This window comes from Mustela nigripes, chromosome 6, assembly GCF_022355385.1.
Source record: "Mustela nigripes isolate SB6536 chromosome 6, MUSNIG.SB6536, whole genome shotgun sequence".
Classification (NCBI taxonomy): domain Eukaryota; kingdom Metazoa; phylum Chordata; class Mammalia; order Carnivora; family Mustelidae; genus Mustela; species Mustela nigripes.
Window position 1 is genome coordinate 16248080 of NC_081562.1, and position 13946 is coordinate 16262025.

General features: G+C 40.0%; 1 pseudogene; it reads left to right on the forward strand.

The window, feature by feature from the left end:
* Positions 1 to 123: 123 nt before the first annotated feature.
* On the forward strand, positions 124 to 1273 carry LOC132020238 (zinc-regulated GTPase metalloprotein activator 1F-like; annotated as a pseudogene).
* The last annotated feature ends 12673 nt before the right edge of the window (positions 1274 to 13946 follow it).

Consider the following 13946-nt stretch of genomic DNA (forward strand, 5'->3'; position numbering starts at 1 on the left):
CAGTAACAAAAATATAGCTGGAAAAATCCCCAAATACTTGGAGATTAAACAATTTGCTTCTACATAACATAGAGGGTCCCAGCTCTTGAGCTAAGTGGGAGGCATGCTGTGAAGCTGGCCGGGATGTTACAGGCTATCAGAGATGTGGATGAGGAAGAAGAGCAGGCAGAGGAGGACTCTGCTGAGATGCCCCACAGAGATGAAGGAAAGAGAGAAGGAGGAAAAATCTGGTCCCAGTGCTAAGATCCCAGCCACAATTATCACCAGGTATTTCGGTGCTAGAAAGAAAATACTTTTGAATGATATCTTGACAGAGCAACATAGTGAAAGAGGAATAGTTATTTCAAACAAATTTGAGAAAGGGAGTACAGTGGAGAAGTCCTTAGCTGTCAGCCAAAGTGCTCTACCAAGAAAGGTTGGAACTTTAAACTGTTGCCTCTGCTGTTCAGTAAAAGACGATGGCCTTGGAGTTCATGAGAATTTGATGCAGAGAAGGGAAAATTTGATGATATGCCATTAGATGAGCGATACTGGTGCTGTAGCTTCTCTGCTTTGGGTTGATGCTGAATTAAGGATTGATATTTATCTTGCTGGGATCTTAACTCTTAGGGATTCAAAATATGGATTAAAACATTTAGCAGAAGAAAAATCTGATACCCTTATCCATGAGGCTTCTAGGTAAGCTGCTTTGGCAGGTATCATCATTATTAATAAAAGAGATAGGGTTTCACAAGGGAATTTAAGCAAAACTAAGAATGACTATTAGATCAATAAATGGACAGGGAAATTACCAAAAAAAAAAAAAGATCAAGTGAGCTGATCTCTCCAATGAACTAGATCTTCATGCCTTTGACAGTCTCTCTGGAAAACACTTGCAGACAAAAACTCCATCACTTACCAACCATACAACTTTGCCCTGATTAAGGCATTATCACAGTTGCATTTAAGTACCAGGAAACATGAGGGAAGAAAATCTAAATGTATTTATTCAGAATCTTCCGTGGGAGAAGAAGATGAGAAACAAGGGCAGTGACTACAAGGGATGGGTGTTGATCAAAGACACACCCAAACCAACAATCAGCCAAGGTGTCCGTGAGCTCTGTAATCTGGAGACCAGTGAGCTGGAAAGAAGATACTGGGACAAAAAAATCAATCGGTTCTTATTGATGGGAATTTAGACGAGGACATCCTTCAATAACTACTTATAGCTACTGTGACTGAAACAGAAAAATGGTGGACAACATATTTCAAAGAAGAACAAGTTCTCCCATAACACTAGGAACATTTCTTATCGAAAGGACTGGATGATACTGGGTGTATTGAAAGCCCCTATTTTTTGTATCCCTTCTGTTATGAATTACAGTATAGTATAAAATAATGCTTATTTTGTGAAGTACATAAAATAGTAAATAAGTATTGGAAAACACTTGACATTCATACAACAAAATATAATGTGCTCTGGAAAATAAATACATACATAAATACATAAGTAACACATAGGTCAAAGAAGAAATCTCAAGAAAATTTAAAAATATTTTGAACAAAATAAAAATACAACTTAACGAAATTTGTGAGATCCAGAGAAAACGGTGCTTAGAAAAATATTTATAGTACCACATACCTGTATGAGAAAAGAGGAAAGTTCTGAAAATCAAATATCTAAGTTACCATCTCCAGAAAACTAGAAAAAGAAGAAAAAGAAAGAGCTGATCCAAACTATGCAGTTTTCAGTTCAGCCTTCTATCTGTGTTGGCCTCCAAAAGGTCCAACCTCAACTCAAGGAGGCTCCTGGGCTGTGTTTCAGTTCCTCCTCCTCTTCTGGAATGTTTCTCCTGGCAGTAATCTGGGGCAAGCATTGATTTCTCTTCTCTCAGGAATCACTGCCCTGAGTCGCCAGCTTCTCCATGTCATGCACTGTGACAGTTTCACACTTTTGTCCAGTATTTAGTTGTTCAACAAGGAAAGTAAATCCAGTACTCATTAGTGCACTGTGACCACAGGCAAAAGTCTTATCATTGCTTTTTCAAAGCCCTTCCCACTTTCTTAGTCACACAATTAGCAACTGGGTTGGCCTGATTGCAAACAATAATTTCTGTGTGAGCATCACAACAATGCACTACATGGGGACCCAAGTGTTTTGTCTGCTTGGTTTCTCATGTATCATCAATTCACAGTTCACATGTGTATGGACGTGTGGGCCATGGGGGCAGCTGCAGGCAATGCACTGGTAGCAAGATAACCTGAACAACTGGAGGTTACAAATAGTTTCAGGTTCTGGCCCTGTGTGATCACAGCATATATATTTATATGTTTGTATATATTTATGCATATTCATGCATATATATATATATATACACACACACACACATATATTTAGGCCTACCTTCTGTTACATCAGCGGTTGTGTGTGTGTGTGTGTGTGTGTGTGTGTGTGTGTATGCACGCATGCAGGCACACACATGTGCATATTGTTGCTTGGAGGTGGGTGGTAGCAAATCAATGCAAAAATTTCTACATAGTCAACCATTTTGTAACCTACCGTGTGATGTGTGCCAAATAACCTGAAATACATTATGACTTATAATGCTCACAGTTACCCTGGAAAATAAATGTGATTCTTGGGCTCATTTTATAGAACTTGAGTTCAGTGGTAGCCTCCTCAAGGTCATGCAGTAGATTTGGGATGAAGCCACTGAACACATAGACTTCTCTCTTCAAAGCCTGTGTACTTAATTACCATGCTCTTCAGGCATTTAGTTTTTCACTTCCTGTCCTGCCTAGAAAGATGGTCAACACATGGCTGGGCTGCAATAAACAGTTTTTCATTTGATGAATCTCAAGGTATATTACTTTCAAAACTATTTTTGACGAACTTGTTCTGCCCTCTGCAATTAAGTCGAGCACAGTGCCTAACACACTTTAAATGTTTAATAAATAATTTTTTGTCTTAATAAGCAATATTACATCTAAATAGGACATAGTGCTAGAGTGTGACGACTCACATTTCATGGTGGGTGGCACTTGGTGTCCCTATTTGTAAGCATTATTTGTCTATTTTCATATAATTTGCTGTTTTGATTTTATAAAGAAAGATAAAGCATAGTTAGCAGAAACGAATAACTTCCTCTGACCAAATCTTTGTTTTTAACCATAAAAGTCTAATTACTCAGCCCAAGAGGCACCAGCTTTAATACTACCTATTTCCTTCTTGCATAGATAAACTATATCACAGTTTTGAGAGAACAAACATCCTCCTGAGTGTTGACAAACCTAGAATAAGGAAAAAGAAGGGAAGTGAAACTTGTTCTTGCTTCTCTGGTGTCCACTCACTTTTATCCTGCCAAGAGAATCTGGATTGTCTTACAGAGAAACAGTCCTGCCCCACTCTCAATATGATCCTGGAGGTTCACCCCATCCTCTCTCACCATTACCTTCAAGCACCAGAAGCAAGCATATGACCTCCTCCTGACCTCCTGACCTTCTGATCTATCACCCAGCTGTATGGCACAGTGAGTGGTTTTGTACCTGATTTGTTACATCTGTATTAAGTGTGACTTAATTCTGGGAACTCCAGTGTAAAAAAAAAAAAGGTTGGGAAAGAGAAGTTTTTCTTTTTCTGGACTGAAACTTTGTAAGATAGAAGCCTGGAGCTGCTGATAGCCAATTTTGTCACACTAGCATGGATCTGGCCTAAGAAAACCACGGAAGAAAACTGTCATTTCTAATGATAACATGTAGGCCTATAAACCAGCTTCTCCTGAGCCAAATCTACTCAAAATCATACAGGTAACCTAACAAATTCCTGTTTATGCTCATCATAACCCAGGAGACCTAAGGAGGAGACCAAAAAGCTACTGTGTCTTCATTGCTTGGGGGATATCATTTCAGTTCATTGTCACAAAATCCTTAGGAAGCATGTATCAGTCTTCTCCATTTGATAAGGAGGAAAACCAAAACCCAGAGAAGTTAAGAAACTAGGCACATATGATCTTGGATTTACTCCTACCTTTCCCTGGCTCTAAAATCTAGGTCCTTCCCACTACTGCATATAGCAGGAGCAAACTTATGTGATAAATCACCCTTTTCTAGCTGGGTGTGTGGAAAGCACCCTAAATAAGAGAGATGGATTCCTGGCTTTTTTGACCTGCCTCACCATACCTTTCATATGACCTTGAGCGCTTCTTTCTAGATCTCAGGAGATTTTTGTTTTTGTTTTTGTTTTTTGGTCTACAAAACTATGGGGTTTAGATTAGATACTAATGAGCCAAGTTCTTTCCAGCCCTAAAAAATGTAAAATGTCAATTCTTGACTATTTTCCTGGAATTCCCAAGTTAGGTAGTTGAAGAACCAGACATTGTAACAAGCCAATAGGCGAAGGTTCCCTCTGTGAACCTTCGCTCCTAATTTGGTCAAATGGATGAGGTATGCGTAATTAAAACTGCAGAAATAACAAGCTTCCGGCCAAGTTCTACCCTCACTTAACCATACTCTTGGGGGTTGATCTCGGGGGTGGAGGAGAGCGGATGTTGAACCCAGGGTGGAATTTGGCCTGATATGTGGATTCTTATAATTTCCAAATGATGTCAATGCACTTATTCGAGAGACTGAGAAAGTGCTGAGTTTAGTCTATTTGACTCCATAAAGAAAAACTGAAAACCGCTGGGCTAAGGCCAGTGTCGACCAATGTTATCAAGCCAAAAACACTTTTGGCAGGGCAAAGTCATTCAGGGACGATAGTACCCAATTCATGTTGGTTTATGGTTGTGGTCTTTCTTTTTGATTAATAGTTTGTTCTGAGATAGGGAATACTGGCCCTGTACTTGTCTGCTGGCTCAGAGAAAGTGGAGCTGCTAAAATGTTTCATCATCTGTTGATCCCAGAACCACTGAGGTTACAGAAATTTCAGCAGCAGCTAAGAGGGGCCAGAGTTGAGTGCCCGTTCAGAAGAGTCAGGCAGCTATGGAAAAAAAACCCCAAAAAACAAAACAAAACAAAAAACCTGTCTAGTTAATGCAACTCAAAATACAGTTTTGATTCTAGCCACACAAATCATGGCTTTGCATTCTTCTTTTTTTTTTTTTTTTTTTTTACTTTGAATTGGCCTCTCTCAGGGGTTCAAGGCAGAGTTTTGATGATCCTAAGATGGTTTATGTGCAGGGGACCCAAGGATTCCAACATTCTACCTTGTTACCTTAGTACCGATCCCCTTATTATCCATCCTCTTATTACCACCATCCTACCTTATTACCCATCCCCTTCTTACCCATCTACCCTATTACCTTATTCTACCTTATTACCCATCCCCTATCCCAGGCAGTTCCTTAAGACGATAAAGTACATTAGGTAAGAGGAGAGAGGGAATGACAAGGTATGTGCAGTTAAAAGCAGGAGCCCTAGGTTCAAATCTTACTCACTTACCATAAGAAAACCTTGGGCAATTTTTTCATCTTGGAAAAAAGGAATAAAAATGGTACCTTCTCTCAGGGTCATTACGAAAACAAAATGAGTTACTTTATGCAAATACTCACTGTTTGGCACATAGTATGCACTCAGTAAATGTTAGCTCTTAATCCTGAAGATGCTAAACACATAGAAAACAAAACCAAAGGTATACAAGGTTAAAAAAAAAAGTTATTGGGACTAATACTTCATATATCCAATGTGGTGCTCTGGTTAAGACTAGGGGAAGCTTGCAAATTAGTCTAATATCCTACAAAGACCCTACCTCCCAGCTACAACTCTTGGGTATTATCACCTTCTGTTTGGGCCATACCATCCAGGGGACCAGCTTTCATGACAGCATTTAAGAAAGCATGCAAATAAAACCAAAGACAACAAAGTAGTTAGACACTGAGGGATCTTGGCTTAGCTTAGTGATGTCTCATCAACGCAGCTGCAAAATGTAGAAAATAGGATAAGAAGTGCAACTACTTGACATTTTAAAATGTAATGATCATGTCCATTAGTAAACATATCCTGGTCTATATTTAGAATCTGGCTAATCAGATAAGCAACCCCCCATCATCTAGAGAATGGGAGAGTAGTGGGAAAGGAATGGGACTAAGACACCTTCCCCCGCCTCCAGTCCCCCTGTTTCAGCGATTCTAAAAATATGGAGGGTGAACCATCCATATCAGACTCGTTTGAGATGTTTGCAAAAATGCAGACATACGGTAATGGTGAAAATTATCCATCAACTTGACTGAGCCATGGGATGCCCATGTATTTGGTTAAGAATTATGTCTGAGTGTATCTGTGAGGGTGTTTCTGGAAGAGATTAACATTTGAATCAGTGGACTGAGTAAAGCAGTTTGCCCTTCTCAGTGTGTGTTGGCATCATCCAATCCACTGAGGAACTGAATAGAACAAAAAGGCAGAAGAAAGGGGGAATTCTCTTTTGCTGTCTGACTGGAGCATCTCTCTGAACTGGGACATCAATTTCCTCTAAGACTCAGACTAAAACTTACACCAGTGGCTCTCTTGGTTCTCAGGCTGTTACACTCAGACTGAAACCATACCAGGTGTCCTGGTTCACCAGGTTATAGCTGGTGATGGAGCTTCTTGGTCTCCATAATCTTGTGAGCCAGTTCCTCATAATATCTATGTCTGTGTCTTCCAATAAATCTCTCTCTCTCTCTAGATGATAGATAGATAACTGATAGATAGATATACAGGTAGACAGACAATAGATAGATAGAAGATATATAACACATTGGTTCTGTTTCTCTGAAGAGCACTGGCTAGTACACATAGTGAAGTGAATTTTTTAGGGTGAGGGTCAAATATTACAAGTCCCCCAAATGAACTGAAGTTTAAGGATCATTTACCTAATTTACTACAAAGCCACCAGTGGAGATAGTATTGTAAAGTGCTCTGAAGTAGTTATATTTAGGCACCTTCCAAGAGGGAGGAGCTATCAGGCCCAGTGGAAATTGCACTAGGCCAATTGGTGCAGGCTCTGGTATCTATTGTGGGCTCAGCCATTTGAGTCTGGACATATCATGGGCTTTGCTTGCATCTCTCTTCCTTCACTTATCAATGAAGAAAAGCTCTCCCTTGCTTTCTTTATAGAGTTCTTGTGAACCTCAAATGAATTGATGTGTGAAAAAGCCTGTAAAACTTACATAACACAAGTAATTATGTATTCCTATGAACTCAGAAATACCCACCCTTCCCCACTTTTCCTGCAGTTACAGGGAATCAGAGGTTTGTATTTTTCCCCTCAATAGGCTCTCCACAAAGATCATATTCACCAGATAATTGCAGACTTCATTTTATTCAGCTTGTGGATTCTGTCACAGGATGGATGCCCATAACTAATGGGAAAGTACCCCACCATTGCAGTCCAAAGCTTAAAAATATCTATCTTCTCTCATTAATATTATTAAATAGTTCCTGCATTTTAATGCTACCAATGTAGCTTTTGAACTCCAGGCCTGGATCTCCAGCTGTGGCTTGAATATCTCCCCCTAGATATGCTTTTGTATAACCCCAAAACCTCTGTGTGTCCCAGATTGAACTTCGTCATTTCCATCCTGAACAGATTCCTCCTATTGACTTTCTCATTCCTATTCACGGCCTTACCATACTCCCAGCATCTCCAACTAAAAAACCCAGAGTAAACTTGGAACACTCCACATCCAATCAACCTCTAGCCAAAAAGAGTGTCTCATTCACAGATTCTTTCTTCTCTAAGCCCACCACCACTACCCTCCTTCTGGTCCCCATCTATCACCACATCGGCTTAGACTCATGGCTATGCAGTAGTAAAAATGTTGTAAAGTCAAGTCTAGAAATTTGGCTCAGAGTTGAGTCATTCTTAAATAAGTGAGCATAGCAAGAGGACAAAAGACATCAAACATGCATATGGCCTTGCTTGTTGACAAGACCCAGGGGAGGATTCTGGAGGTCTTTGCCCTATGCAGCCTCTGCTTTGGAACACACTTAGGGAAGTTCTAGCTGAAACAGAGAGCAGCATCTCTCCTGGGAATGCTGAGATACACTGAGGGATTGTGCTTATTTATCTCACCATCTTTGTATCTTTTCCTGAAAATAAACCACATTCCATGGAGATCATTGGGGTTTATTTTTGTCACACAACAACCCCCTAAGGATGCAGGGTAGGAAGCTGAAAGGAGCTGGTCCACAGTGGAATCCCTGAGCCACTGTGATGGACCTGGCCTGCCTCCCCCTGGACTTCTGGTTGTATAGGATGAACAACTGCCCAGTTATTCATGGGTCAACTTTTCTCTTGCTTGCAACCAAGCGCAATCTTGGTCAACTAAGAGTGAAAAGACGCATCTGGATCTTGAGCCAAAATCTGTTTGACTCCAACACCTGTTCTCTTAATCCCTACTTTACACTGTAGCTTATCTGAGGCAAGAGCTGTACGAATGGACTAGACATCAGATGTACTGACAGAGCCAGAGCTAGCAACTGATAACCCACACCTGGACAGCCACTCGAAGAGGCACCATCCATGTCCTACTTTAGTGCAACTTTCCACATGCCAGGAGTCAATTTAGTCATGTTTTAGGGATGGAGTTGGAGTAAGATGCTGATTTGGTTTTCACAACTTGGCGGGAGCTACTCCTTTCCATTGATAGTTCCCCAATTTTCCAACATATACCTCTGCCTCAGGAAATGTTAAGAAACCAGGACCTCAATAATGGAAGGCATGGCCTCCATCAGCATTTGAACCAGATGGTCCTTCCACTCTGGGTGACAGAAAGGAATCCTCTTTGCCTCGTGTCCTAGGAAACAAGAGGCCCTCATCTAATTTGATCTATATCTTGTGGCCTGGCATCAAACTAGAAACATGGGTGAAAATAAAAACATAAGGTAGGCAGTTTTAGACTAATCAGAACCTTGCTTCCAGAGCATGCCTACAGGGTCCAAATGAAAGAAAATATCACAGTAGAGCAAAACAGGGCTGAGAGGAGCTGGAAGGCGAGAGCAGCCAGCTGATTAACAGCAAAGGAATGCATCATCAGCTTTATCAGGTTTGACATGGCATCCGTCCTCTGCAGCAGGTCCCATCCTCCAGTGTTTACATTTGTCACATCTCTTTTCCTTCCAAACAAAAGATGCTTGACAGTCTGAATGGATCATGTATAAGGTGCCACGACTCCTCAGCCATCCATGCATACACATTTTTGGATGGGGAGAGGGCAAGTGGAGGGCAGTGGCTACATTTTGGGGGCAATGAGGCTATGATACCCCTGAAACATGCCCAGTGTAGAAAGAACAGGGAGCCATGATCTCCATCGTGCAAAATTCAATTAACGGCTCTCAGTGTGCTTCAGAGCCCAAGAGGGCAAGAATGAGGCACAAAACATCTCTGCAGGAAAAATTAGTGATTTTTGACTTTCTGCCCAGACTAATAAACTTCTTCATGTTTGCAAAATCCTCCTTTCAGTTTTGGTTGTCCTGGCCTCATCTACTGCATGAAAAATCAGTTCACATTTCTCGTCTTTTAAAGCGGTTAGAGGTTTGCCTCCATTTTTGTAATAGAACTAAAAGGGGGTGTGGGAGGGTGTGCAGTATAAACACGGGGTACAAGACTCCACTGAACCTTGCATTCTTGACTAGAGTTTTGGCCACAATCTCTACACCTGATTAGGTATATTTCACTTTTGCAAATAACCTCAAACTGTTGACCAGCTACTTATTTGTTTTTAATCACCATCACCATGGGAACACCAAACTTCCATTGCTCAGCCAATTGGCATATTTATTGAAGTTATTGTTATGAGAAGACACAAGACCGCACTGAGACAGGACCCAAGCCCTTAAGGGATGACAGTAGAGAGAGGAAAAAAAAAGTGAATGAAGATGTATGTGTCAGTGCATGTGTGAATTTTTCTTGGAAATGACTCTTTTACTTGCACCCAAAGGATCTGAAATACGGTAAAATGTTATAAGAGAAGAGTACTACCTAATACGCTCTGTAGACAACTTGGGATGCTTGGGTGAGGGGTTGAATCTCGGTGAACCTTGATTTCCTTATCTGTGAAATGGAAAGGACAATATGGGCTTGGTATGAAGATTAAATAATGTAGGAAATAATTTAGTGTGGTTCTTGGCAAGTAATAGGTCATTAATACATGTTAGCTATTCTAATAGGGAGGCAGAGAAGAAGAAAAGACAGAATTGGTGCAGGGATTTTTCTAGAAAGGTATCACACATTGTGAGTCCTAGATGCTATGGGGCTAGGGAAGTCAAGGAAGCCTGTCTGAAGGAAGTGAGACAGGATTTGGCCCTTGAAAACCAAAAAGGATTCAAACAGAAAGAATTCCTGAGTGTCAGATCTGAGTGAGGGTGGGGTAAATGTAAGGGAAACGAGGATAGAAATCGGGCTAAGGATAAATAAGGTTTAGTCTTACTGTTAGAGACTGAGGTTGAGGAAATAGTAGTATTCAAGCACAGAGAATTAGTAGAATCCAGTCCACTCAATGATGGCAAGGAGATGTGGCTAGGACAGATGGCCTACATTGCCTGAAAGTGAGTGATGAGTTAGACAATGAGAGTCTTGGATCAAAACAAGTAGTTTCTCCAGAGTGTTGTTAGAGCAGGCTGCCCAACTGGCTGCACTTGCCCTTCTGTGCAGGTTCATGCAAGCTCACTGTGGTCAGTGACTGTGCTCACCAACGACAAAGGCAGTACTATTTCCCTGTTATTCGTCCCAGCAATCAGCCCCACTGGAGTTGCTGCCCACTAAACACAATCTCTTGGAACCATGAAAGGGGAAAAAGTCACTCTCCAGCAATTACCACTCCCATTCTGCATCTATCAGCCTTCCGTTCTGCACAAGGCCATGTTCTCCACAGCTCTATGTGATATTTTCATGCAGGGAAGAGAAGAGAGGACAAGGGTGGGCCTTCCCTTCCAAATCTTTTACTCTCCTTCCAAACCATTTTTGAGATGGAGGTTGCTGTAGTCAAAGGAAAAAAAAATGAGAACTTCTCGAGTTCTCTCAAGCTCTGCTCTCTCTATAGTTATAACTTATGGCTAAGTCTTTAAACTTCTCTCTGCCCTGTTTTCCTCGTGTGTGAATCTGAGTGTGAACAACTACTTTATTAGGCTACAGTGAACTTCAGATAGTTACCATTTCTGGTACTTTTCACCCATTCCTCAAGAATTGTGTGTCCATTTCTTTTTTCTTTCTGAGACTCCTTTTCCTTCACACTGAATAACTTCATTTTGAATTTCTTGGTAAAGCAGGGCTGGTGGAAATGACTTGGCCTAACTTATTTTTATCTCAAAATGTCTTTATTCTGCTTACATTATTTTGAAGGATATATTTGATGGATATAGAATTCAAGATTGACAGATTTTTTTTTTCTTTTAGCACTTTAAGATGTTCTTGCACTGGCTTTTGGCATCCATGGTTTCTGATGAAGTGTCTATAGTCAGATGAAAGGTTTTCTCACCTATGCAATGTGCATTTTTTTTTTTTGCTAATTTTAAGATTTCTTTTATATCTTTTCTATTGTTTGATTATAATAGACCCAGATGCAATTTCCATTGATTTTTTATTCTATTTCATTGTGCTAAGCTTCCCAGAATGTTCTCTGCTATTTTCATTGTTGCATCCTTAGTGCATAAAAAAGAGTCTGGGTCTTCCCTGTGAGGCTCAGAGATGTACACTCTTCCCAAATCATGCAGCCACTGGGTTTTAAGAGTCAGAATTTAAAACCACTTCTCTTTTGACTCCCTGCTTGTGTTTCTACTCTACACCAAGGCTGGCAAAACTCAACATTGCATTTCTCATATTAGTTGATGTGCTTTCTTTATAGCTGGCGTTTCCTGGTTAGGAGGTTTGGGTCATTCTCTCCATTGGTCTATTTCCCTTAGAAACAAGACGTGACTTTAAAGTGCTTAATTTGCATCAAATTAATAGTAACCTTAATATAAGATAAGCTCTCTCTTCTCTATATGAAAATATTAGATTCTGTAAAAGGGACCTAGCATGAGAGAAACTGTAGTCTAATAGAGCTTTACTTTGAAAACCAGCAGATCAAAAGTTTTAAAACCATGTTAAAGTTTATTTCTTCATTACCAAGAGGAAAAACAAACATGTATGGGGTCATTTTTATTTATAGCAGAATACACTTAATAAATACTAATTTATTGAAGAGACTGTCTTTTTTCCACTGTATATTTTTTCCTGCTTTGTTGAGGATTATTTGACCATAACATTGAGGGTCTATATCTGGGCTCTCTACTCTGTTCCATTGGTCTATGTCTCTGTTTTTGTACCAGTACTATGCTGTCTTGGTCATCAGAGCTTTGTAGTAAAGCTTGAAATCAGGCAATGCAATGACTCCAGTTTTGTTTTTCTTCTTCAATATGGATGGGACTGGAAGAGATTATGCTAAGTGAAATAAGTCAAGCAGAAAGAGTCAATTATCATATGGTTTTGCTTATTTGTGGAGCATAAGGAATAACACGGAGGACATGGGGAGATGGAGAGAAGTGAGTTGGGGGAAACTGGAGGAGGAGACAAACCATCAGAGACTGTGGACTCTGAGAAACAAACTGAGGGTTTGGGAGGGGAGGGGAGTGGGAGTTTGGGTGAGCCTGGTGGTAGGTATTATGGAGGGCATATATTACACAGAGCACTGGGTGCATAAACAATGAATTCTAGAACACTGAAAAGAAATTTAAAAAATAAATTGTTTTTAAAAAGTAAATAAATACTAATTTATGCATCATGATTTACAAGATAAATCAAAGGAGGCCCGTCCCTCAGATCTTTCACATGTGAGTACCAGGTACAAAGAGGTACCAAATAAAATGGGTAATTGAAACATACTCGTGGAATATTGTATTCCTAAATATCTGCATGTTTTTCAAATGTCCTCATATGCATTGTTTCATTTGATCTTCTGACATTTTTGTGAGGCATATGTGATATCTGTTATCATTTTTAAACCTACAGTTTACATTTTAAGCTCGGGGGAGTTATTACTAATAAGTAGAAGAGCGAAGATTTAGATACAGATCTTTTAAACCTAAATACTATTTCCTTAGGGTTCACTAGGCTGCTTGAAACAGTTATACATAGATAAGATAAAATATTTGCTCCAGCTAAAACTACAGGGAGTAACTGAGTATCAGATGAGGCAGTGCTAGTGAATGTTCATATTTACAAGAGGTGAGATGTAATTGGCTGGGAACACATGTGAATGTGCAATGTGCACATGACATATACACATATGTACATATTCATATGTATATGTTTTTATATATGGACACATGCATACATTCACATATGTGTATGTAATATACTTGGGAACATTCATATATTATATATATAGCTGGGGGAATTAAAGTATGATACTATAATAAGCTGATTGAATAAAGAAGAAATGAGTTGAACTTTGGAAAAGAATCAATATTGAAAAGAGGAAAGATTAGAAGAAATGAGAAATGGTCCCTGCTGCCAGTCAGTCCATTTGACAGGAATAGAAAGGGTTTAGCACTCTAGACACCATTGTCTCTGCACCCATCGAGACCTGTCTTATTGATCTTGGCACTCTTCCCCACTGAGCTTGGATACAACCGCAGTCTTCAAAACTGCACTCCAAGGAGACACTGCCCATAGATCAGAAATCAGAAAGGCTGAACAGCCTTTCCAGCAACACCATAGGCAATTCTCAAGAACTCCATTCCCACAGTATTTTTAACTGAGCACAATAAAACTTAAGGACCTTCCCTTTAAGTTCTTTTATTTAATGAATCATTGATCCACCAGTATGATTTGCTCTAAAGCTAACTCTTCTTTCTTCAGATCTTAACTTAGATTTCACAACTCCCCAAGAAGCTTCCTTATGACTCCACTTACAATATAGTAGCCCTCCCAGTTCTTTATCTTGACCGCCCAAACAAGCTTCCTTCAGAGCATTTATTTTTTGCTTGCTGTGTGTCCTGTCTCCCTCACT